At 44.8% G+C, this 24,467-nt stretch overlaps 1 long non-coding RNA gene across 1 annotated transcript; it reads right to left on the minus strand.

Moving 5' to 3' along the window:
* Positions 1–235: 235 nt before the first annotated feature.
* Positions 236–20,605, minus strand: LOC130540686 (uncharacterized). Its single transcript, XR_008954678.2, has 4 exons — positions 19,845–20,605; positions 18,183–18,605; positions 1,379–2,343; positions 236–1,288 (listed from the first exon to the last, which is right to left on the minus strand). It is a non-coding gene; the product is annotated as an uncharacterized LOC130540686 (long non-coding RNA).
* Positions 20,606–24,467: the final 3,862 nt, after the last annotated feature.

Here is a 24,467-nt window from a genome sequence, read left to right on the forward strand (position 1 = left end):
TGTTTGATTTGCTTGGAAAGGTGTGGAAACCACCCAGACACAGTGCTAATGGGATGTGACAGAACTCACAGCTTCTCCAGGCCTGGAAGGAAGAATGTTGACAAAGGGGAGCTTAATGAGCTTCCACCCACATTTCAATTATCCTAACAAGCTGCCAGAGGAATCCCTGTTTGCTGTACTGCATTCTGGAAAGTTTTGACAAGCCCAGGAGGAATCTATCCAGGCTGAAGCTGAGGGTGCCTAAGGAAAAGAAAAACAGTCTTCCTCCGGAAGGGATGTGCATGGATGACAAGGCCAAGCCAGCAGTCAGCTTTGTCCCCTGATATTTGAGAGGGTCCTCTGCTCAAAAAACACTCCCTCATTAGCTACCCAGTACAATGTATCGGTTACCATAATGCTGCGTAACAAACAACCACAAAGCCTCAGCGCGTACGGTAACCATCGATTATTTTCACTCACAAGTCAGTGGGTCAGCTGGGCAGTTCTGATCATCTGAGCTGAGCTTGGTGGGGTTTGCATATATTTCTGTGGTGAGGCTAGGTGGCTCTGCCAATCTTGGTGGGGCTTTCTCACACATCTGGGACAACTGAGCTGATTCTGCTCTTATTCACATAGTCTGTCATTCCGCCCACAGGTTTATTCACAGGACAGCAGGAGGACTCCAAGAGACAGGCCAAAATCATTCAGGGTCTCTTGTTCCCAGGCTCAGAAAAGGTATAATGTTCCTTCTGCCACATTCTGTTGGTCAAAGCAATCACAAGACTAGCCCAAATCCAAGGATTGGGAAATAGACTTCAACCCTTGATGAGAGGGGCTAACAAGCCATGGCAAAGAGTGTGGATACCATTGATGAGGTCCATCAGTGCAGTAAATCTCCCACAACAATGTAAAAGTTACAAAGCACCATGGACTGAACAGCAACTGTATGCATATAACAGGATGCTAAAATGGAATATTTGGGTCTTGGTTTCAGTTGAGGCTCCATGGGCCAAAAACAAAATGAAATGTTCAAATACCTGACATTTCCAACCTTGCAAAGGGTCTAAATGGAAATAGTTTTCTGACTCTTGGTCCAACGGCCATCTCTGAAAAGGCTGAAGTTGGAAACTGGGGAGAGGATTTTTCTGGAGAAAGTAGTCCAGTATGAAGTTAGTCTCAGTCCCCTTGGAAGAGGAGAGAGGCAATGACTCCTGACCACAGCCTTGCCTGGTGAGAGGAACTTACAGGAAATATCTCTAGTTTGCTGTGAATTCCCTGAAGTCTGGGGAGACTGGCATCTGATTGAGACCTGAAAAATGTATAGATTAGTCAGACCATGGCTGGAGTCTATCAAGATCTCAGGATGAGGATTGAGGATAGCACTAGAAGCAGGACTTACCCTGATCCAGGTGCCAAGGATGCATGAGCTTCCCATGAGTCAAGCAGATGTGCAGAAACTGGAATGGAGGTGTCTTAGAAGCATCCCACCTGAAAGGAGTAGAAAGAGGTACTCACAGCTACCACCTGGCATGGGATCTGGGAAAGAGGCACCACAAGAAGGGAACTGAAGAATCCCCACCTGAACACAGTTCTCAGGTGAACAATTGGGGGACTGTGCAGCTTGGACGCCACTAACAGGGACCTCAAAGAATCCACAATACACCTCAAAGAATTGACTCAGCTTTGATCACTTGCCAAACCTGAAGGAAGTTTAAATACCTGCCAGGCAGAGAGCACCAATGCCAAACTGTGACACTACTGGTCAAGAGAGCCCTTATCTGCCCTCACCTCTCCTCCCTCTGCTCCCTTGGGCCTTTGGCTAGCAATCAGAGAAAAGGTGAGGACCTAGGGAAGCCAACCACAAACCCCTTCCCCAACATCTGAGCTGAGAGAGGGGTGACCAGGGCTATTGCTAACCCATACTGATACTACTTCTTTGTTTGAACTAGAAAAAAAAGTGCCCCCTCCAAGAACTGTACCTCCATTTATCTGAAGTTTGTCATTATATAATCTATTTGTTGTCTATTACTGCATAACAAATTTCCCCAAAACTTGGTAGTTTAAAACAGCTATTATCTGACAGTTTCTGTGGGTCAGGAATCCAGGCACAGCTGAGCTGAGTCCACAGGCTCAGGATCTCTCACCAGGTTGCAATCAAGGTATCGGCAGGGCTGCAGTCTCAGCTGAAGGTTTGAACAGGGAATGATCCTCTTCCAAGCTCATGTGAGTGGTTTTTGGAAACATTCAATCACTCCAGGGCTGTTGGCCAGTGGTCATGCTCTCAATTCCTTAATATGTGGGTCTCTCCACAGAGTAACTCACAACAAGGCAGCTAGTTTCTTCAGAATAAGCAAGAGAGAAAAGCTGGAGAGAGGTAGTGCCAGACAAAAGACAGTCTTTTATAATCTAATATTGGAAGTGACATTCCATCATTTTTACTGTATTCTATTCATCAGAACAAAGTCACTAGGTCCAGCCCCAAGGGGGTGTGATTACACAGGATGTGAATACCAGGAGGAGAAGATAATTAGGGGGTTATCACAGAAGTTCATCTACCAATATAATAAATATGCTGATTTTATTAAAGCAACAGACCACTGCCATCGGCCAAAGAACTGTTATAATAAATACATAGATTGACAATGTATATTATATAAACAATACCCACTAGACTTATGTGCTATACAACATGCCAATTATATAAGGTTGTTTAGGAAAGATGCTTTAAAATCTTTTTCAAACTTTTATTGTATAAGTTTTCAAGCACTTATAAAAGTAGGGGATAGGATAACAAAAAAATAATAAAATAAACATGATCATTCTTGTTTCACTTATACCCCAACCCTTTACCCCCAAACCACTAGTTATTGAAAAGCAAATCTCAGACACCACCTTACTTCATCTTTAGTAATTCAGTGTAAATATCCACATATCATATGTACCATTACTCAATTAAGAATACCTTAATTTCATCTACTATTCAGTTACTGTTCAAATTTCTCCAATTATTTCAGAAATGTCTTTTAAAAAAAAACAGTTGGTTTGTCTGAAAGAAGCTTTAACTTTAAATGAAACTTGGAGTTTTAACCATTACTTAAGGGCAGGCATTTTAATTACTGACACAGAACTATTCTGTGAGAAAAAATGACTTCAGGACATTTTATTATCCAGGAATCACCAGCAAAGTGATGGGGGATGCTCAAAATTTTACCCACGGGCAGAGGAAGCTTCAACTCATCAAAGCCTTGCCAATGGACAGTGGAGAAAACAGTGAGGGTGTCTTCTCACACTCAACAGATTCCCGCTTATTCACCAGGTGAGTGACACACAGGCTATCTCTAAGCCTCACTACAGTCCTTTGGGTGGGTGTTATAATCCTCATTTTAACAGATGAAAAACTTAAACATAGGCGAATTAACTCGCCTAAAGTCATACAGCTATTATTGGGTAGAACCTATATTCAAACTCAGGTCTGTCTGACCTCTCCAAGGGGCCATGGAAGTCACCTACCAAGTAACATTGTCATAGTCTTAGGACATTAAGACACTGTGAAAGCCTTTTTTACAGTTGTGACAGACATTAGCAAGAACCAAACCATGTCTTCTATTCATTTTTGTTTCCTGGGACTTGACACAGAACTGGGTACACAATAGGTGCCTAATAAATATAAAGCCTTGAAGCCACCATAGCACAGAACCTTATTTAAAGAAACATCCATTATGGCAGCCAGCCAGTCAGTCTGAAAAACAATTTCCGCCCACTGCCCCATCTACCATCAGCTTTATCTCAACTTGTTTTCTTGGCAATAGTGGCAGGGGTAGAATCAGCTGCAGAGGTTGGGAGCAAGACAGATTCAGGCCCACATTACAGGAACTCACCTGAGAATATTCAATTTCACTGAAACTAGAAACTAGATATTGAGAAGAGTCTGGTGGAGAAGTTCGCAGCATTGTTACTTTTGATAGGACAGCTTTGGCCAATAAACTGGATTCTTTCATTCCATGAATCCCTCTCAAAAGCCATTATCTGTGTCTGAAACTGTCCATACTCCCCACCCGCGTCTCTTTGCCTGACAAACTCCTAATCCTTCAGAGTTCAACAGAAATCTCATTTGCTCAGCGAAGGCTTCTCTGCCTTCCTGGATGAAGTTCCATCCTTCTCATATGTGTACCTATCATGTATTCAGTCCTCTTTCACTTGGAACGACATGCCAGATAAGGAAAAGATTGCATCTATCTTGTACCTGGAACATAGTAGGCATTCAATAAATATTTTTTGACTGATTTTTTTTTAAGCAAGTTTAAAACTGCAATTACAGCAGGGCACGGTGGCTCATGCCTGTAATCCCAGCACTTTGGGAGGCTGAGGTGGGTGGATCACGAGACCAGGAGTTCAAGACCAGCCTGACCAACATGGTGAAACCCCATCTCTACTAAAAATATAAAAATTAGCTGGCCATGGTGGTGCGCGCCTGTAATCCCAGCTACTCAGGAGGCTGAGGTAGGAGAATCGCTTGAACTCGGGAGGTGGAGGATGCAGTGAGCAGACATCACGCCACTGCACTCCAGCCTGGACAACAGAGTGAGACTCCATCTAAAAAAATAAAAATAAAAAAAATAGAAAAAAAATACCACAAACTGCAATTACTGAAGTCTCTTAAAAAATATCACAGAGCACAGAGGCATTCCATTCACACAACAGAGCAAAGCTTAAAATGCACTTCCTTCTTCTCATTGTGTTCCCCACAAAACGCTCCACTACATTCTTCTCTTCTCTTTTATGAACTCCCTAAAATCTCCAAACCTAGCCATGCCCCCTGGCTTGTGTTCCCTATTCTTCTCTTCCCATGCAGCAATTTCTCCTATGAATCTACTGAGCCTTTCTATCTCTTTTGAGTTTTCACATTTATCCATTATCCAGATTCTAGCAAGCAAAGAAAGCCTTCAAACTGACCCAATAATCTTCCCTCCTTGGAAAGTGAGACAGGACCATAAACTCCTAAAGTAATGGATTTATGCCCATTTTTGTTCCCTGCTGTGTTCTCAGTCTTTAACTGATGCTTGATCAAGATTTACTAGTTGAACAATATAGTTCTCTTAAGCTTATCATATATTTTTATTGTTGATGATGAGTAAGTAACAAGAGGTGTTGCCAGAGTGAAAGAAGGGAAGGAAAAGTTTAATAAGGAATCATTTCTCTATTTGGAGGTCTAAGATGGGAAGTCTGCCTGAAGAACCATACCAAGTGGAACACAGCCCCTGGTCATTCCCAGACTAGACGAGCTGCCATGTGCTGCTGAATCAGCAGGAAACAGCACGGGGGGCAAGAGCGAGGTACAGCTCGGCAGCGTGGCAGCAATTTGGCTGACAATTTCCTTCTATGTTTCAGCATAATTGAATTAGCATCCATGGAGACTGTCTCCCAGACATCGGCAAATGCAATACTGTGGAGCAGGCACTGCAATTCATCTGGCATTATGAGGCATTGAATTGCCATTCAATCCCGCACCTCTCCTTGTTGCTTTGTGTGTGCTCGTTAGGGAAAATTACGTGGATGCGACAAGACTGGGAACAATTAAAATCTTCCCACTTAGCCAATTCCCAGCAGTGGTGTCCAAGTTCTTCTGATAGGCACTCAGCTTGCTCAGCTAGTATGCCCAACTTCCTGGACATGCTTTCAAATTTTAAGTAATGGATAAAAATTCATTTTGCTCCAGCTGAGAATAGGAATTGTTAGCACATAGAGGGACAGCCATGATATGAACCAACCAGAACATCATCCATAGTGGATAGTATCAAGACCAGGAGTCCTGGAACTCAGTCCAACTAGGAAGAGTATTTCTCAAGACAAGTCTAGGGCAATGGAGCTGGATGGTGAGTCAAAGTCAAGGGCCAGGGAGACAGCATCCAGCGTTGCATCCAGAGGGCTAACAGAAACTAGATGTTGGGGGTATTAAAGGCAGGATGCAGCGGACAGTGAGGAATAGCATTGAGTAAATGATTCAGAACCAAGCTTCTGAACATCAAGAAAGTGCTAGATTAAACAGAGGCTATGGGTGGCCAATTAAAGAATTGTATTCTGCTGGCTGGAGGGAATGGCTTACAACTGCTAGGGAGCAGAGTGGTGTGAGGAAAAGAGCATATTTTCAGAGTCATATGGATCTTCTGCTTCCTCATTGGAGAAAAAAAGAAACCCATCTTGCAAAGTTAGGAAAGGATTAGAGATGCGCTAGGAATAAAGGTATTATCTGAATAACAGGGCTTTGTCTTAGTTTGAGTTCCACCAGAAAGGGATTGTATTCATCCATTCTCACACTGCTATGAAGAAATACCCAAGACTGGGTAATTTATAAAGGAAAGAGGTTTAATTGACTCACAGTCCCTCATGGCTGGAAAGGCCTCAGGAAACTTACAATCATGGCAGAAGGTGAAACAGGCATCTCTTACATGGTGGCAGGTAAGAGAGGTGAGTGTCGTGCAAAGGGGGAAGTCCCTTTGCCTTGTGACAACTCACTCGCTGTCATGAGAACAGTATGAGGGTAACCACCCCATGACGCAATTACTTCCCACCAGTTCCCTCCCATGACACGTGGGGATTATGGGAACTACAATTCAAGATGAGATTTGGGTGGGGACACAGCCAGACCATATCAGGGATCCTGAGATCAGGATTTGAGTACGAGTACTTTATTTCGGAGGGGAGTGGGATGTATTAGTCTGTTTTCACACTGCTGATAAAGACATACCTGACACTAGGAAGAAAAATAGGTTTAATGGACTCATAGTTCCACGTGGCTGGGGAGGCCTCACAATCATGGCGGAAGGCAAAAGGCACTTCTTACATGGTGGCAAAAAGAGAAAATGAGGCAGAACCGAAAGCGGAAACCCCTTATAAAACCATCAGATCTCATGAGATTTATTCCCAAACATGAGAACAGTATGGGGGAAACTGTCCCCGTGATTCAATGATCTCCCACCGGGTCCCTCCCACAACACATGGGAGTTATGAGAGTACAATTCAAGATGAGATCTGGGTGGGGACAGAGAGCCAAACCATATCATGGGGGAAAAGAGTCAGGGAAGAGGAAAAAAACCTATAAAAGGTTTGTAAAATCAAGCCAACTACCATTTTGGTGGGCATCAAAAATAACTTCCTAGGACCTCTGGGAAACCATGCAGAATACATGCCTCAATGTGCTTCCAACTCAGCAGTGAGGGATCTCGGAGCTTTATATACCAACTCCCATCAGTCATTGGCTGATGACTTCTCCCGGAGGATGTTAATTCCTTGGCACTTCTGGTCTCCTTGGGAATGGGCAGACTGGTCTTCCTCATCTTCAGAGAAAGCCCCCAAGCACAGAGATGACAATACTGAGAGATGGCATTTGCCCTTTCAGGGTTGCTATGATAAATTCTGATGGGGCACTGACCACTTCTACTGCCAGTTTTGGGAGAGAACATGTCACAGAACTCCATCAATTCTATCTAAAAAATCTCCCTTCCAATTTCTTCCCCTCTCCACACTTCAACATCAACCCTCTTATGCCCTCAAATTAGAGGAAAGGCTAAAGGGACATGAAACAAGTTCTGGCCACCTCGTTTGCTGGTTATGTTGAGAGTCTTGGACCTCACTTTGGAGCATTGGGTGAGTTGGCATTTACTGTTTTGTTCTTGGCTTTCTTACAGCGGGGTCCCCAAGCCCTAGGCCACAGTCTGGTAATGGTCCACGGCCTGTTAGGAACAGGGCCACACAGCAGGAAGTGGGCAGGGGGAGAGCGAGTAAAGCTTCATCTGTATTTACAGCTGCTCTGCATCCCTCTCATTACTGCCTGAGCTCCACCTCCTGTCAGATCAGCCGCAGCATTAGATTCTCATAGAAGCACAAACCCTATTGTGAACTGCGCATGCGAGGGATCTAGGTTGTATGCTCCTTATGAGAATCTAGTGCCAGATGATCTGTCACCATCTCCCATCACCCCCAGATCAGACTGTCTAGTTGTAGGAAAACAAACTCAGGGCTCCCACGGACTCTGCATTATGGTGAGTCATATAATAATTTCATTATATATTAAAATGTAATAATAGCAATAAAGTGCACGATAAAAGTAATGTGCTTGAATCATCCTGAAACCATCCCCTGACCCCGTCTGTGGAAAAATTGTCTTCCACGAAACCAGTCCCCGGTGCCAAAAAGTCTGGGGATGGCTGTCTTACAGGACTCAGTCCAAACTGAGACAATGTGTCCCATTTTAATACCAGCAGTAGAAGTGGTCAGTGCCCCGTCAGCATTCACCAGTGCAGAAAGGCCAACTGTCATCTCTCAGGGGAGAGAAGGGGTGCACTCCTCCCACCTGAAGCCTAATGAAAGGGGCTTTGCAGAGAGGCCTTGGAGAGCTTGATTTCTGTCCCCTAATGATTGGGGAACCCTGTAGACTGGAGTCTGACTCATACCTGAGAAATCTAAGGGGCCCAGGGATAGCTGAAGAGGGCTTCAATTTGGCAAGCAACTGCACTTCCACCAAAGGCCAGTGTTTTCTGTGGGGGGCAGGGGATAGAGAGAGAGCATGCACAAACAAGCTGACCTAGGGATATTTGAAAGATGTTTTGCCTGATCTTCTCAGGTATGATGAGCCTCTGTGAAGGTGGGCCATGAAGGACCAAGGCCAGAGGGGATGTCATGCATGACTGGACAGTTGGAATGTGAAGCTTGTGCAGCTCCAGTGCCGGAGAACTACAGGTAAGAGATGTGCATATAGGGTCCCTAAAGATGAACGTGTCCTCAGTGCACTGAACAAAAGCTCTCACTCAAGAGTGTTGCAGACATTCAGCCATGTTCTGCTCTTAGGATGTACATACCCACACGGGCTTGCAGAAACCTAGAGAAAGAGAAAGTCTTTTTCTTTTCTTTTCTTTTCTTTTTTTTTTTTTTTTTTTTTTTTGAGACAGAGTCTCGCTCTGTCGCCCAGGCTGGAGAGCAATGGGGCGATCTCGGCTCACTGCAAGCTCCGCCTCCCGGGTTCACGCCATTCTCCTGCCTCAGCCTCCCAAGTAGCTGGGACTACAGGCGCCCGCCACCGCGCCCAGCTAATTTTTTGTATTTTTAGTAGAGACGGGGTTTCACCGTGTTAGCCAGGATGGTCTCGATCTCCTGACCTCGTGATCCGCCTGCCTCGGCCTCCCAAAGTGCTGGGATTACAGGTGTGAGCCACAGCACCCAACTGGGAAAGGCTTTTTCTAACTTGCACAAGACAGCATCCATTTGCCAAGCTGAGCATACATGAGGCTGTGTCTGATTCCTTTTTTCTAAGCCCTACAAAGATCTTGTGTTTCAAAGCCAATGGAGACAGAGTTTCAAAGTTCACACGAACTCCCCATGAGAGAGTGGCATCCTGTAGGACCCAGCTCACAGCAGCAGTCCCAGTTAAGCGAGACCTTTTTCTACCCCTTGTCTCTTCCCACTGTGCCCTCACCAACCTTAAAGGGTCAAGGGCAGCCTGGCTGAGGAAGAGATTGGAGGGCAAAATTACCACTCTTTTAGAGAAAACTCACGAAGCTGATGGTTCCCATTTCCCACTGCAGCTTCTGCCTGCAGCAAGTCTGAGAAAATGAAGTCAGAGGAGTGACCCTGCACTGGACTGGACACATTAATCACTGAACTAAAGTGTTTTGGGGGACCACAGATGCCAATGACATTTTTATTACCTACACATAACAAATTTGTAGCGAAGGGGCCTGGCTGACATTCATTCAGAGGCAGAGAGGACCGGTTCTGAGATTATAGGGGAGGGGGCAACAAAAGTAGCTTTATGATTGTATCCCACAGCCCTGCTCTTTCAATATACAGCCTATTTAGAGAAAGCGTACAATAAGCATTGTATATGGAAAGCCTCCAAAAGACACTCAATAAGTGGTTGCTCTTGTTATTATGAGCTGTTGTGCAGGTGAAGGTTAAACCAGACTTTCAGAGCTAAATGCCAAGGGGGTTGCACTTGATTATCAGCCCTGAGCTGGACAGTTCAGGAGGAGGAAATGAGTGGCTGAGAGCAAGGTCTACATACCAGAGTGGAGCATGAGGGGCCCCTCCACACCACCACTGCTGGGTCATCAGCCACAGGAAAACTGCATATGTTGTGATCACGATGCTGGCTCCTGGGAGAGCATCTTTCTTGTCCCCGTTGGACAGCAATTCAAGAGGGAGATTTGCTAATTTGTCTTTCTGAAGCTAAACATCAGGGTGGGTTGGGGAGGGAAGTTGGGATGGGAGTCAAGACTGTCTGCTGCCTGCACCAGCATCATAATGCAAAGAGGACTGCTCACCCAGAGCTCAGGTCCCAGGCACAGTACAGACACAGGTAGAACTTCTGTTTCTTTGGGGTTTAGGGAAAGTGCCCTGGAACGCCTCATGCAGATGCCAAAAAAATAAAATCAGAACTAAGACGAAGGGATATCCACACACAACCCATGCATTCACTGGTTTCTTTCTTTACCGAAGGGTAATGGAGATGAGCTGTTTTATTTATACCTGATTCACGTTTCAACAGGGAACTCTTGAGCTAGCTCCTTTTTCTGTAAAACACAGAGCTCCTTGAGAGCAGGGACTGTGTCTCAACTCATCTTTGAATCCCTAGGACCTAACCCAAGGCCTGGGTAATATAACAGAAGGCGAATGGGCTTTAAGCTCATACAAATTAGGGTTTGAATTGCAGCTCTGTTGCTTACTAGCTGTGTGACTTCAGGCAGGTCGCTTCACCTCTCTGAAGTTCAATTTCCTCATCTGAAACATGGAAATAAAAATATCTACCTTCAAGTTTTGGAGAAGCAGAACTACATTTAAATTAAATATGCTGATTATGATAACTGGCCCCCGGAAAAATAGTAATTATCACCATCATCATCATCATCATTATTTTCCTTTGACATCCTCTCAATTCCTCAGTTATGTTCAGACGGTTCTGGTTCTCTTACAGAATTTACTGCAAACATTGCCAGATCATTTATATACTGAAGACACCTCCGAATTTTGGCACAAATCCTTAGTTACACAGTCTGTAAACATAGTCAGAGCTGAAAATACTTTTTCATTATCGGATAAGAAGATTCCTTTCTTGTCCTTTCTGCTGTCTCCTCATGCTCTAGTTCTGCCCCCAGTGGGTCCTGAGAAAGGTAATCTTGCGTGACATGTGAGCTTTATATCTGAAATCAAATTTGGCATCCCAGTTCCCAATGGGGCAAGTGTAGCATTTTCACATATTTCCAAAACGTCAAAGAGAATAGCTGCCCCTTTTGTTTCATGCCAGTTTCCTCCAAATCAGTTTTCTACTCAGTAATTTATCTGAGATTCAGTTGCTCAACCTGTAAAATGGATCTGTAAAGTGATCTAAAAACACTATCCTCACACATAGGAATGCTCTGAAGATGGATGAGTGGCCAGAGAACTCTGCTTACTTACATAGCCACTTTCATCCATCCCCACTGTACCAGGGGAGGAAATCAGTGGGTCTTTCTTTCCCGGCTGCTGGCCAACATTATGTCCAGGCTGAGCTTGATCAGATTTGCTCTGCTGAGCAAAAGGAACCAACTCTAGGACACTTTTCATGAATTCTGATCAAATGCCCCACCCAGCGTAGCTACGGGGTCCTGCTGTGTTCTTACTGTTTAACCGTTTCGGAACTCTATAAGCTACAGAAGACATAGGAGAGAGGAGAGTGTTTCAGGGGGAATGGAGGGACCCGTCGCAGGGTTTGTGACTGGCCATGGTTAGAGACAAGGCGGAAAGGAAGCAAGACAGGACTGCGAGGGTGAAGAAGCTGCAAGTGGAGGTGTCTAAATATCATGCCCTAGGCACCAGGACCGGGGCAGGAAATCAGAACCGAAAAGAGTATCTTTCTCTTGTCTGACTCCATCAAGTGACCACACATGGAAAACTGGATTTCTGGTGTGGAAGGTCCCCAAAAAAGGAAAAAGGAGAGGTGAGCGGGAACAGCCATTGCAGATATCACTTACTGAGCACTGTGCTAGGTGCCTTACATAGAGTATATATTTAATCCTCCCAATAACCCAAGAGGTTGGTATTATTATTATGCTTTTTATACAGAGATGGTAACTGAGACCCAGAGAAGTGCCTTCCTCGACATTCCCCAGCTCACTCTATCTGTCAGGCCTTTAATGTTTCCATCATTAATTCAATCTTCAACCATCACCGACTTAGTGTTAGGCTCTGTGCCAGGCACTAGAAGGGTTCCAATCAGGTAAGCAGAGAGAAGAGAGGAAAAGAATTTCAGACAAAGGGTAAAGGGGTGAACAGAGCACAAAGCCAGAAAGCAGGAGAGTTTTGGAATTCAGAAGGTGCTTAGCATGCTAGGAAGCAAGAGGGTCAGACCCATCTAGAATGTTCCTCAGGGAAATTTTCCCTGTAGTCCCACCTCCTCCCCAGTTCCATTGTCACAGCAACAAGAGAAGCCTGTGGGGTTATGGAGCAACTTTCGCTTTTTTTCCAAAGTTCCAGGAACAATGGTGCCAGCAACCCGTGCCCAAGTCAATCAGAAACAGAAACAGAGCCACAGTCCCTGGGGGGAGCAGGTGTCACCTAATCCCACCAGGAAGATATGTCTCCCTAAATCATGGTTTTCCAGAAACAGTCATGGTGACAACAGCCAGTAACACTTACTGAGCAATTTACCTTGTCCTGAGCTCTTATAGGCATTTCACACACATGAGCCCATTTAACCCTCACTCTATGAGGTAAATAGGTTAATGATCCCCCATTTCACAGATGAGCTAAACGAGGTTCGGGACTTGGAAGTGGCAGAGTCAAGATTCAAATCCAGATTTATCAAACTCTGAAGGCTTTTGCTGAACCCCTGCGCTATGCCATCCCTCCCACCGTCCTGCAACTGTGAGCTCACCCCACTTCTCTATGGACACGGGTTGGCCTACTCCTAAGAGGGCTATGGCAGGAAAACCAGCATGGTAGCCCTGCCCCTTATGAACTAGGTGACCTTGGGCAAGTGACTTCACCTCCCAGAGCCTCAGTCTCCTCATCTGTACAATAGGAACTATATCCTAGAGTTCTTGTGAGCACTTTACACAGGACTTTGTGCATAGGAAATGTGCACACTGGAGATGATCCATCCCTCTTAGGAGTCTCCTACACCATCCTCACTGTTCCATTGGAAAAACAAAGCCAAGCAGACCCTGGAATGGTGAAGAAAAGGCCACAACTGTTTGCAACAACCAGACAGTGAGACCTGGCAGCCAAGGTTGGATTTTGCTCACCTTTTTTTCCCAGAAGGCTGGTCACATGACGACAGGCATTGAATAAATATTTCTTCTGAAAACATACACACACACACACGCACACATACAGACACACACACAGCAGAAAGGAAATACATCAGCATGTTCTCCCTGGTTATCTCTGAGCTGTGGAACTTTATCTTTCTGTTTGCTTATCTGAATTTTCTGATTTTTCTATGTTGAGCATGTACTATTTGTGGCACCGAGATCTTGAAAGACACACATTCCACTATAGATTACCTCTGGGAAATGAAAATGGGAAAACCTAATTAATTAGGAAGGCTTTTTTAAAGCTTTGTGTTCATTCTTCATTTTTGTGTTACTTTTGAAATTTTTTACACTTTCTTTTTAGTTCAAATTTATTTTCTTCTTTTTCTATTCCACCAAAAAGTTTTCCTCTGGATGGAATATTCACAAAGACCCTCTCCCCAGCGCCAAAAGATTACAAGGAAGTGAGCTTCATTCCAGATACGATGGTGGAGTCCAGCTAATCTTTTCTTGTGTCATTGGGAATTTGCTTGCTGTTTGACCCAGATGCTCTACATATGCTCATAAAAACCTTCTGCCAAACTTCATTAGCCATTTAGGCTGCTGTGGTGCTATTCTGAGTACCTTATCTTCTGGCATTAATTTAAAGCAACATTGTCTTACCTCTGTAGGCATGCTTCCATGAGTTAGAGGCTTAAAAAATAGACTGCAATGGATTTTGTCAAAAATTGCCAAAAATCAAAATGTCTGGTTTCATCTCCTATTTCATTTCCAAATGATTAGTAGCAACTGCCCGTAGCACTTAGTAGGAAGGACCCTGAGACCATTCCCAGGTAGAGCAAAAACAATCAAATGGCAAGAATTTAAAAGCACCTGCCAGGCACGGTGGCTCGCCTGTAATCCCAGCACTTTGGGAGGCCAAGGCGGGTGGATCACTTAAGGTCAGGAGTTCAAGACCAGCCTGGCCAACATGGTGAAATCCTGTCTTTACTAAAAACACAAAAATCAGCCGGGCGTGGTGGCGGGTGCCTGTAATCCCAGCTACTCGGGAGGCTGAGGCAGGAGAATTGCTTGAATCGGGAGGCAAAGGTTGCAGTGAGCCGAGACTGCCCCACTGCACTCCAGCCTGGGTCACAGAGCAAGACTGTCTCAAAAAAAAAACACCATACACTATAGCCTTTATGAATTAATGTTTTCTGCTAATGGATTACTGATGTCTGCCATGGCATGAAATCAAGGGCTATTGGCATATCTGATATCCCAAATCTAATAAAACACGTCCTCCTTTCACTCCAAAGAAGCAAACTGGTAGGACTCCCACGTGGTAGAGTGTGGCAATAATACAGCTATTATTTGTGGAGTGCCACTTTGATTTCTTTTTTATTTTTTTATTTTTTTTGAGATGGAGTCTTGCTGTGTCATCCCAGGCTGGAGTGCAGTGGTATGAGCTCGGCTCACTGCAATCTCTGCCTCCTGGGTTCAAGTGATTCTCCTGCCTCAGCCTCCCAAGTAGCCTGGATTACAGGCACCTGCCACCAGGCCCAGTTACTTTTTTTGTATTGGAGTGCCACTTTGAGCAAAGGATTATCCACACCTAACACATCTTATAGCAACTCCTCAGTTATCAGGACAGTTTTGGTTACAAGTATCAGACGGCCAACTCACACTAGCTGAAGCAAAAAGGGTGTGTTTGGGCTCATGTAACTGAGAGGAGAACTGAGTTAGAGCTTAAAATCACAGGAAGAGCTTTAGGACTGACAACAGTGACGGGTTCCAGAAACGACCTCTCTTTATCTTATCTCTGTTTGTATTTGCGTGTTGATCTCTCATTTCATCTTTGCTATGGTTTGAAGGTGTCCCCCAAAGTTCATGTGTTAGAAACTTGATCTCAAATGCAACAATGTTGGGAGGTGGGGCCTAATAAGAGGCAATTGGGTCATGAGGGCTCTGACCTCATGAATGGATTAAGGTTGTTATTTCAAGAGTGGCTTTGTTTTTTTGGTTTGTTTGTTTTTGTTTTTCTTTCTTGTGACAGAGTCTCACTCTATCGCCAGGCTGGAGTGCAATGGCGCAATCTCAGCTCACTGCAAACTCCACCTCCCAGGTTCAAGTGATTCTCCTGCCTCAGCCTCCCAAGTAGTGGGACTACAGGCGAGCACCACCACGCCCAGCTAATTTTTGTATTTTTAGTACAGACAGGGTTTCACCATGTTGGCCAGGATGGTCTCGATCTCTTGACTTCGTGATCTGCCCGCCTCAGCCTCCCAAAGTGCTGTGATTACAGGCGTGAGCCACCGTGCCCGGCCGAGTGGCTTTATTATATCAAGTTCCAGTCCCTCTTGCTCTTGCACTTAATTACCCTTCTTTCATGGGATGACACAGCACAAAGGCCCTTGCCAGATATAGGCCCCACTACTTTGGACTTCTCAGCCTCCAGAACTGTAAGAAATACGTTTCTTTTCTTTATAAATTTCCTGGTCTGTGGTATTGTTATAGCAACACAAAACAGATTAAGACACTCATACTACAAACAGGCCTCTCCCATATGAAGAGGAACATGGTTGCTGTTTTCCCAGTGCATGGAGTGCTAACTTTTCCCAGCATGTGTTTATCAGTCCCAGGTGAAAACTCTGATTGGACTGTTTGGGTCATATGGCCATTCTTTGGACTAATCACTGTTTATTGTCACATAATTTGGTCAGAATTCAGCTATATTCCCATCTTTTTTGGCCAAGGGGTCTGCGTCTACCAATAAAAGAAAGGTTTAGAAAGCTTAACAGTCAGTTAAAAATCAGGGCCACTATGAACAGTTGTGCAGGTTGCATGCTGCACAAGGGCACCACCAGCTGTGTGGATAACGAAGGGATAAAAATCCTGCCTGTGCCCTGCTTACAGAGCAAGCCATAAACACTGGCCCCAGGTACATCTGCTAGAATTGTTCTAATTCATAACATGGTGTCATGCAGGCTAGCATTAGCCCAAGGAAAAAGCAACAGCTACTGAAAGACACTGCAGTCCCTAGGAAGTAAATAATGATTATCCCATTTTTAAGATGAGAAAACAGAGCTCACAGAGGCCAAGTGAATCACCCAAGGCTTTACAGGAGTCTCTCCTTATTCTGAATCCCCAGTAGATGCCTGAAACCATGGATAATACTGAACCCTACATACATATATATTTTTTCCTATAATGCAAACCTATGATAAAGTTTAATTTATAAATTAGGTACAGTAACTAATAATAAAATAGAACAATTATAACAATGTACTGCAATAAGTTATGTGAATGTGGTCTATCTTCTAAATATCTCACTGTACTGTACTCATCTCTGTTCAGACAGCAGCAGACCACAGGTAACTGAAACTGGGAAAAGTAAAACCACAAATAAGGGGGAACTACTGTACAGCAGCAAACAGTAGAGTCAGGATTCGAACCCAGGTCTGTGTGGCTCCAAAGCCTATGTTTTGCCTATCATAACCCACTCAACAACCTGTAAGAGAAATGGGACCCACCAGGCTCCTAACAGCTTGAAGAAGAAGTGAGAGAAGTGGATTCTTGTGCCTCTTCTCTCTGAAAACCCAGTTAACCCCATAGAAACAAACAATCCACTTAAGAAAGCCAACCCAAGCCCAAGACGGAACACTCCAAAAAAAAAAAAACAAAAACAAACTGTGTTTGCAAACAGCTTGAAAGTCATGGTGTTCCACTTAAAAAGGTAATTTCTTGCTTGGAACAGTGAGAAATTAGATGCAATCTGTTTTGATTTCTTTGCAATTTAGGACACGCTTTAGTGACCAATCTGCAGACATGCCAGTATCCTTCTGTCCTGTGGGTATATTGGCTTAGTTTGTGTCTCTGTTCATAAAGGAAGTCTAAATCATCCCACAGGAAGAGTGGCCTAGAATTTATACCACAGGCATGGAGACAGGCTGAGCAGCCTCTTCCTGGATATTATTATTAATAAGAATAAGAATAATTACCATTTACTGGGCTTTTACTGTGTGTCATGTCTGGTGCTGAAAACATCCATCACCACAAAACCTTACTGGGATGGGGTTGGGGGCATATTTTTGGGTACTCAGCATCTGAACACCCTTCCTCTGTAGGAGGAAAATCCCCCACTGGGCAGTTCTTGGTAGGAGCTGGACCTGTCTCCCTCCACAAGAGCAAAAGAGGCTAGAAATCCGTGAGCTCCCCATGATCCTTTCAATATATTTCATTTCTAAAAAATAGACTTTTAAATTCACAACAAAATTGAGAGGAAGATACAGATTTCCCATATATCCCCTTCCCCCAACATCCTCCCCCACTGTCAACATCCCACACAGAGTGGTCCATTTGTTACAAATGACGAACCTACATTGACATATCATCACCCAAAGTCCGTAATAACATGTGCCCACCAGTACAGTCTCATGCAGAGTCGTTTTGCTGCCCTGAAAATCCCACCTACTCATCCCTTCCTCCGCCCTAACACCTGGCAACCCCTAATCCTTTTACTGTCCCCATCATTTTGCCTTTTGCAAAATGTCACATCACTGAAATCATACCATGTGTGGCCTTTTCAGTTGGCTTCTTCCTCTTAGCAATGTGCATTCCATTAAGTTTCCTCCACCTCTTTTCATGCCTTGATGGCTCATTTCTACATTCTATTTTTGCTTACATTCACCAAAGTCTATTTCTGTTGTTAGCATCCAAGCACCCTGCTACAAAAAAAGTGTTGTTATCCCCATTTTACAGATTAAAAAAAAAAAAACAAAACCCTGAGACTCAGCGAGACAAGACTAGGTGGAAGAGTAGAAAAGCTACAAAGGGCAGAGGAAAGCTGCGGGAGGCACAACGCAGGCGGCACAATGCAGTTGGCAGAAGTGCAGTTTTGTAATCAGGAACTTGGATATGAGGGCCGGCTTCATCACTTACCCGCTGGGGGGAGCCTCTGGAAAGTTGCTTAACTTCTCTCAATTTCTTCATCCATAAAGAAACGGGTCTCCATTTCTTCATCCATAAAATTCAGGCTACTGTGCCTGTAACAAGCAATTCTTGAGAGTATTAAAAGAAATCATGTATAGGCCAGGCGTGGTGGCTCACACCCATAACCCCAGCACTTTGGGAGGCCAAGGTGGGTGGATCATTTGAGGCCATGAGTTCGAGACCAGCCTGGCCAACATGGTGAAAACCTGTCTCTACTAAAAATACAAAAATTAGCTGGGCATGGTAACATGTGCCTGTAGTCCCAGCTACTCAGAAGGCCGAGGCAGGAGAATAGCTTGAACCCGGGAGGCGAAGGTTGCAGTGAGCCGAGATCTTGCCACTGTACTCCAGCCTAGGCAACAGAGTGAGACCCTGTCAAAAAAAAAAAGAAAAAAAGAAGAAAGAAAGAAAGAAAGAAGAAGGAAAGAAAGAGAAAGAAAGAAAGAAAGAAAGAAAGAAAGAAAGAAAGAAAGAAAGAAAGAAAAGAAAGAAAGAAAGAAATCATGTATATATTGCACTTAACACGGTGCCTGGCTCAACATGTGTTAGCTGTGGTATCTGTTATTGTTATTATTTGTGTTCTGTGTTCATTAACCTAATTCTATCCTACCCTGTTATAAGCCAGGATCATCTGACCATCTGGAAGGATTCTGTTTGCTCTATTTTGTCCTCTCCTCAACCCCCAGAGTCGCAGGTGAGGGAAAGGAGAGGGTGAGTGACCCTTCTGCCTGGAGATTCTTGACATGAGGTAACTTCTGAAACCAGACATTCCATCTGCTTCTTTCCATATCTCAGGGGAACCCTAGCACAAGGCAGTGGGGGCTCAGCCTGTGCTCATTGATTACGCTAATGATGATGGATTTCCTCCCCTTTGGCACTTGATCAACAGCTACCCAGTGTTTTATCACCATTTCCCAGGGCAGAGCAGGCCACCCCAACCCCTGCTCACGAGGGCCTTTTCTTTCTTACTCCATGTGACCCAGAACAGAGCCCATTAAAGAACTCACTCATTTCTCCACCCTCCACCCCTTTAATTACAAACAGTGCTGAGAGTTGAATAACACAGAACAAAAGACAGATTTATTTACCCCAGGACATAAACAAGATTATCAGAAACAGGCATTCAGAAGCCCTTAGCTCCTGGGAGAATTTTAATTTGCTGACCCCTGGCTCACAGAAATCTTAGGTCTTTTCACATAATTATAAAACCCCGAGAGTTTTGCCTGCTTGAATTAGTTATTGGCACGCATCCCCAACCCGGCCGCTGGCTCTCATTGGCCAATTACAGGCATCTCCACTGGGGCTTTAAACCGGGCTCTTTTGAGACAATGCAGGAAGGCTGAAAGAAATTCTCTTTTCCTTGGTGAAGTTTTCCTACTGGCGGCTTCCTGGAATGACTGAGGTACACAAACAGGAGGGAGGAGGAGGCATAATTACATTGATTAGAACACTTTGGGTTACAAATCACTTAACCCCACATCGAAATGGCATTAAACCAAAAAGGGACTGTATTGTAACTGAAAAGTCCACCATTAAAGTTACCTTCAGGCACAGCTCAATTCAGGGGCTATCACCATGCCAGTGGGCTCAGTCTCTCTCTACATCTCTCACCTGTTTGCCTCTAGGTCATTGGCTTCTTTCTCATGGGAAAAATGGTCCCCAGCCCTCCTAAGCTTCCAACCTATCAGCTCCTAGAATTAAGTCTCACTGGCTCAGTTTTGGTCACGTGCCCAGAGGGAACCAATCACTGTGGCTGGAGGATGAAATACGCTGATTGGCTAGACCTGGGTCATATGCCCAATTTTTTTTTTTTTTTTTTTTTTTTTTTTTTTTTTTTTTTGAGATGGAGTCCCGCTCTGTTGCCCAGGCAGGAGTGCAGTGGCAGGATCATGGCTCACTGCAACCTCCACCTCCAGGGTTCAAGTGATCCTACCATCTCAGTCTCCCGAGTAGCTGCGATTAAATGTGCCTGCACCATCAGCCCGGCTAATGTTTTTGTATTTTTAGTAAAGACAGAGTCTCACCAAGTTGGCCAGATTGGTCTGGATCTCCTGACCTCAAGTGATCTGCCCCCTAGGCCTCCCAAAGTGCTGGGATTACAGGCATGAGCCACCGTGCCCAGCAAGCATACCCTATCTTGTATCTGCGGTGGGACCGATTCTATCTGAACCATATGGGCTAAGGGCATCATGGGGTGAGTCCTCAAAGAAAAGTCAGGGTGTGTACCCAGGAAAAGGGAGACGGATGCTGAGCAGATAAAGGCAATGAAATACTTTGCTTTTATCTATCCATCATAGTATTCCTCTGGGTTAGGGGTTACAGGACACCCCACACTCTTCCTGGAGCAGCTTGGAAGTGGCCATTTTAGCATCTGTTAGGGGTTAAATTGTTTTCTCCCCCTAAATGTATAGCTTGACATCGTAACCCACAGTACTTCAAAATGTGACTGTGACGGTTAATTTTAGGTGATGTGTAGGGGAAAACTCTCCTCAAACTGCGTTTTTCCTCTACTCTTACACTACAACCATCATCAACACAGAAGGCTTCTGTGACCAAATGTGGGGGGCGGTTTCCCCACATACCAAGCAGCGGACACCAGCTGGGTGTCCTCTAATTCAGTTCTGACACCATCTACCTGGAGATAGTATCATATCACAAAGGTTGAGGGCTTAGTCCCCAAGACTGCCTTTCTACACACACACACCAGTTGCAAGTTTGGAACTTCTGGCAGACCGGCTTCAACCCCCACTTTGGATTTGATTAGTCTGCTGGAGTGGCTCACAAAACTCAGGGAAACACCTACTTGCATTTACCAATTTATTATAAAGGATATTGCAAAGGATTCAGATGAAGAGCTGTATAGGGCGAGGTAGGGGTAGTGGTGCAGAGCTTTCGTGCCCCCTGGGCACCACCCTCTGGGAGCCTCCATGTGTTTGTGAACCCCGAAACTTTCAGACAGGTGTCAGTTAATTTAGAAAGTTTATTTTGGCAAGGTTGAGGACTCGCGCCTGTGACACAGCCTCAGGAGGTCCTGACAACATGTGTCCAAGGTGGTCAGAGCACAGTTTGGTTTATACATTTTAGGGAGACATGAAACATCAATCAACATATGTTGTAAGATGAACATTGCTTCCTTCTGGAAAGGTGGAACAACTCGAAGTGGGAAGGGGGCTTCCAGATCATAGGTAGATAAGAGACAAATGGTTGCATTCTTTTAGGTTTCTGATGAGCCTCTCCAAAGGAGGCCATCAGATATATATTTATTTCAGTGAGCAGAAGGGTGACTTTGAATAGAACGAGAGGCAGGTTTGCTGTAAGCAGTTCCCAGCTTGACTTTTCCCTTTAGCTTAGTGGTTTTGGGGGGGCCCAAGATATTTTCTTTTCACATGTTCAACTATCTGGAAGCTCCCCAAACCCTGTCCCTCTTGGGTTTTCTGGAAGCTTCATGATATCACCATTCCTTCCCCTAGGATATAGGGTGGGACCCTCTAATGGGAGGGTCTTAAGATCCATAGTCAGAAAGGTGGGGGAACATTAGAGTGAAAAGAGGGCAGGAGAAAGTCAGAGGCCCACCCACGAGGCTACCCACGAGGCCGACACACACCATTCTTAAAACAGCCTGTAACAAGGGCTATGGGAGTTATGAGCCAGGAACCATGGACGAAAACCAGTACATATTAACACCACAGGGGTCAACTTGGCTGCATTAAGGAATAACTAGAAACCTGGTGAAGCATTATTTTGGGGTATGTCTGTGGAGATATTTCCAGAGGAAATTAGCATGTGAGTCAGTGTGAACTAGATGGGGAAAAGCCATCCTCAGTGTGGGCAGGCACCATCCAATCTGCTAGGGGCCCAGAGAGAACAAAACCAGAGAAAGGCAAATATGTCTATCTGTCTGCTGGACTTAGATCCACTCCTTTTCTCCTGTCTTTGGGCAACTCTAAGTTCCCCAGCCTTTGGACTCCAGGACTTAAACCAGCACCTCTCCCCTCGGATCTCAGGTTCTCAAGCCTTTGACCTCAGACTGTGAGTCACATAATCAGCTTCCCTGGTTCTGAGGCCTTCAGACTTGGACTGAGCCATGCTACCAGAATCCCAGGGTCTCCAGCTTGCAGACAGCTTGTCGTGAGACCTCTCAGTCTCCATAATTGTGTGAGCCAATTCCCCTAATAAATTCCCTCTCATCTATCTATCTGTCTATCTATCCATCCATCCATCCTATTGGTTCTGTCTCTCTGAAGAACTCTGACAAATACAGTGACCCTTAGGTCTTTAAAGAGAGAATCAAGTTAAGTCCTGGTGCAGTGGCTCACACCTATTATCTCAGCACTTTGGGAGGCTGAGGCAGGCAGACTTCTTGAACTCAGGAGTTTGAGACCAGCTTGGCCAACATGGCAAAACTCCATCTCTACTCAAAACACAAAAATTAGCTGGGCGTGGTGGCACATGCCTGTAATCCCAGGTATTTGGGAGGCTGAGGCAGGAGGATCACTTGAACCTGGGAAGTATAGGTTGCAGTGATCCAAGATTGTGCCACTGCACTCCAGCCTGGGCAACAGAATGAGACTCTGTTTCAAAAAAAAAAAAAATAGATAACCAAGTTAAAATAAGGTCATTAGAATAGGTCCTAATCCAATATGACTGGTGTCTGTTTAAGAAGGGGGTATTTGAACACAGATATGCATACAGGGAAAATGTCATGTGGACATGACGATGGCCTTCTACAAGCCAAGTAGACGAGCCTGAAACAGGTTATTCCCTGACAGCTCTCAGAAGGAACCAACCCTACCAACACCTTGATCTTGGACCTCAAGCCTCCAGAACTGTGAGACAGTAAGTTTCTGTTGCATACGCTATCCAGTTGTGGTATTTTGTTACCCAAGCAGCCCAAGGTAATACGGCATCCTTTGAGGAAGAAGTGAGGTGAAGTGTTCAGGTTCCTCAAGAGCCTGGCTCAAGCCTCACTCCATGCCCTGGGAGATTCCAAAGCTCCACTGGGATTCCTGTAAATCCCTGGGGGGTTATGCCACCATGGTCCCTCCTGGTTACAGGCTCCTGTTTCCATATGGGTTTTCTCTGTTAATCACCATTGATTTGGATATGATATTCAGCCCTTTCCCGTAACTGCCACCCAGAAAAAGAATCCATTCATCCAAGACATGTCTGTGCACTTTGCTGAAGTCTGTTGGATTAGGGAGAGGAGGAGGTTAAATGGCAAGTTCACATGAAGCTACGAAATTGAACAATAAGAATCCATGTTCATTCATTCATTCATAAAAAAAAATTATTTATTTATTTATTTATTTATTTATCTGAGACAGGGTCTTGCTCTGTTACCCAGTCTGGAGCGTAGTGGTGTGATCAGTGCTTACTGCAGCCTCAAACTCCCAGGCTCAGGTGATACTCCTGCCTCAGCCTCCTGAGTAGCTGGGACTACAGGAGTGTGCCACCATGCCCAACTAATTTTTGTATTTTTTTTTAGAGACGGGGTTTTGCCATGTTGCCCGAGCTGGCAAAAAAAAAAAATGTTTATTGAAACCCACTTTGTGCCATCACTGAGGCATGAGAAGACGCAGTGAAGAACAAAATAGACAAGATCCATGTCCTCACAGAACTTATATTTTAGTTGGAAACACAGATGATAAACAGGAAAAATAAGCAAGAACATTCCAGATTGTACTAAGTGTCATGAAGAAAATAGCAGGGTTGGGGGCCAGGCATGGTGGCTCATGCCTATAATCCCAGCACTTTGGGAGGCCCAAGGGGGTGGATCACTTGAGGTGAGGAGTTTGAGACCAGCCTGGCCAACATGGTGAAACCTCTTCTCTACTAAAAATACAAAAAAAAAATTAGCCAGGCGTGGTGGCAGGGTCCTGTAATCCCAGCTACTCAGGAGGCTAAGGCAGGAGAATCGCTTGAACCCAGGGGGCAGAGGTTGCAGTGAGCTGAGATGGCACCACTGCACTCCAGCCTGGGTGACAGAGTGAGACTCTCCATCTCAAACAAACAAAAAAGAAAATAGCAGGGTCAGGTGGTGGCAGTTACATGGGAATGAGCACTTTGGAGATGACATTTTTTAGCAAGGGTGAGGGAGTCAGAAAATGACTCTTGGAGGAAAAGAAAGTGGGGGTGACTCTAAAAAAAAAAAGAGAAGGAGTGAGCCATGTGCCAGTGATGGGAAGCTGGGCTCAGATTACAAATGAGGCTGTGATGGTTAATTTCCTGTGTCAG

Source organism: Pan paniscus, chromosome 10 (assembly GCF_029289425.2).
Source record: "Pan paniscus chromosome 10, NHGRI_mPanPan1-v2.0_pri, whole genome shotgun sequence".
In the NCBI taxonomy this organism is placed as follows: Eukaryota; Metazoa; Chordata; class Mammalia; order Primates; family Hominidae; genus Pan; species Pan paniscus.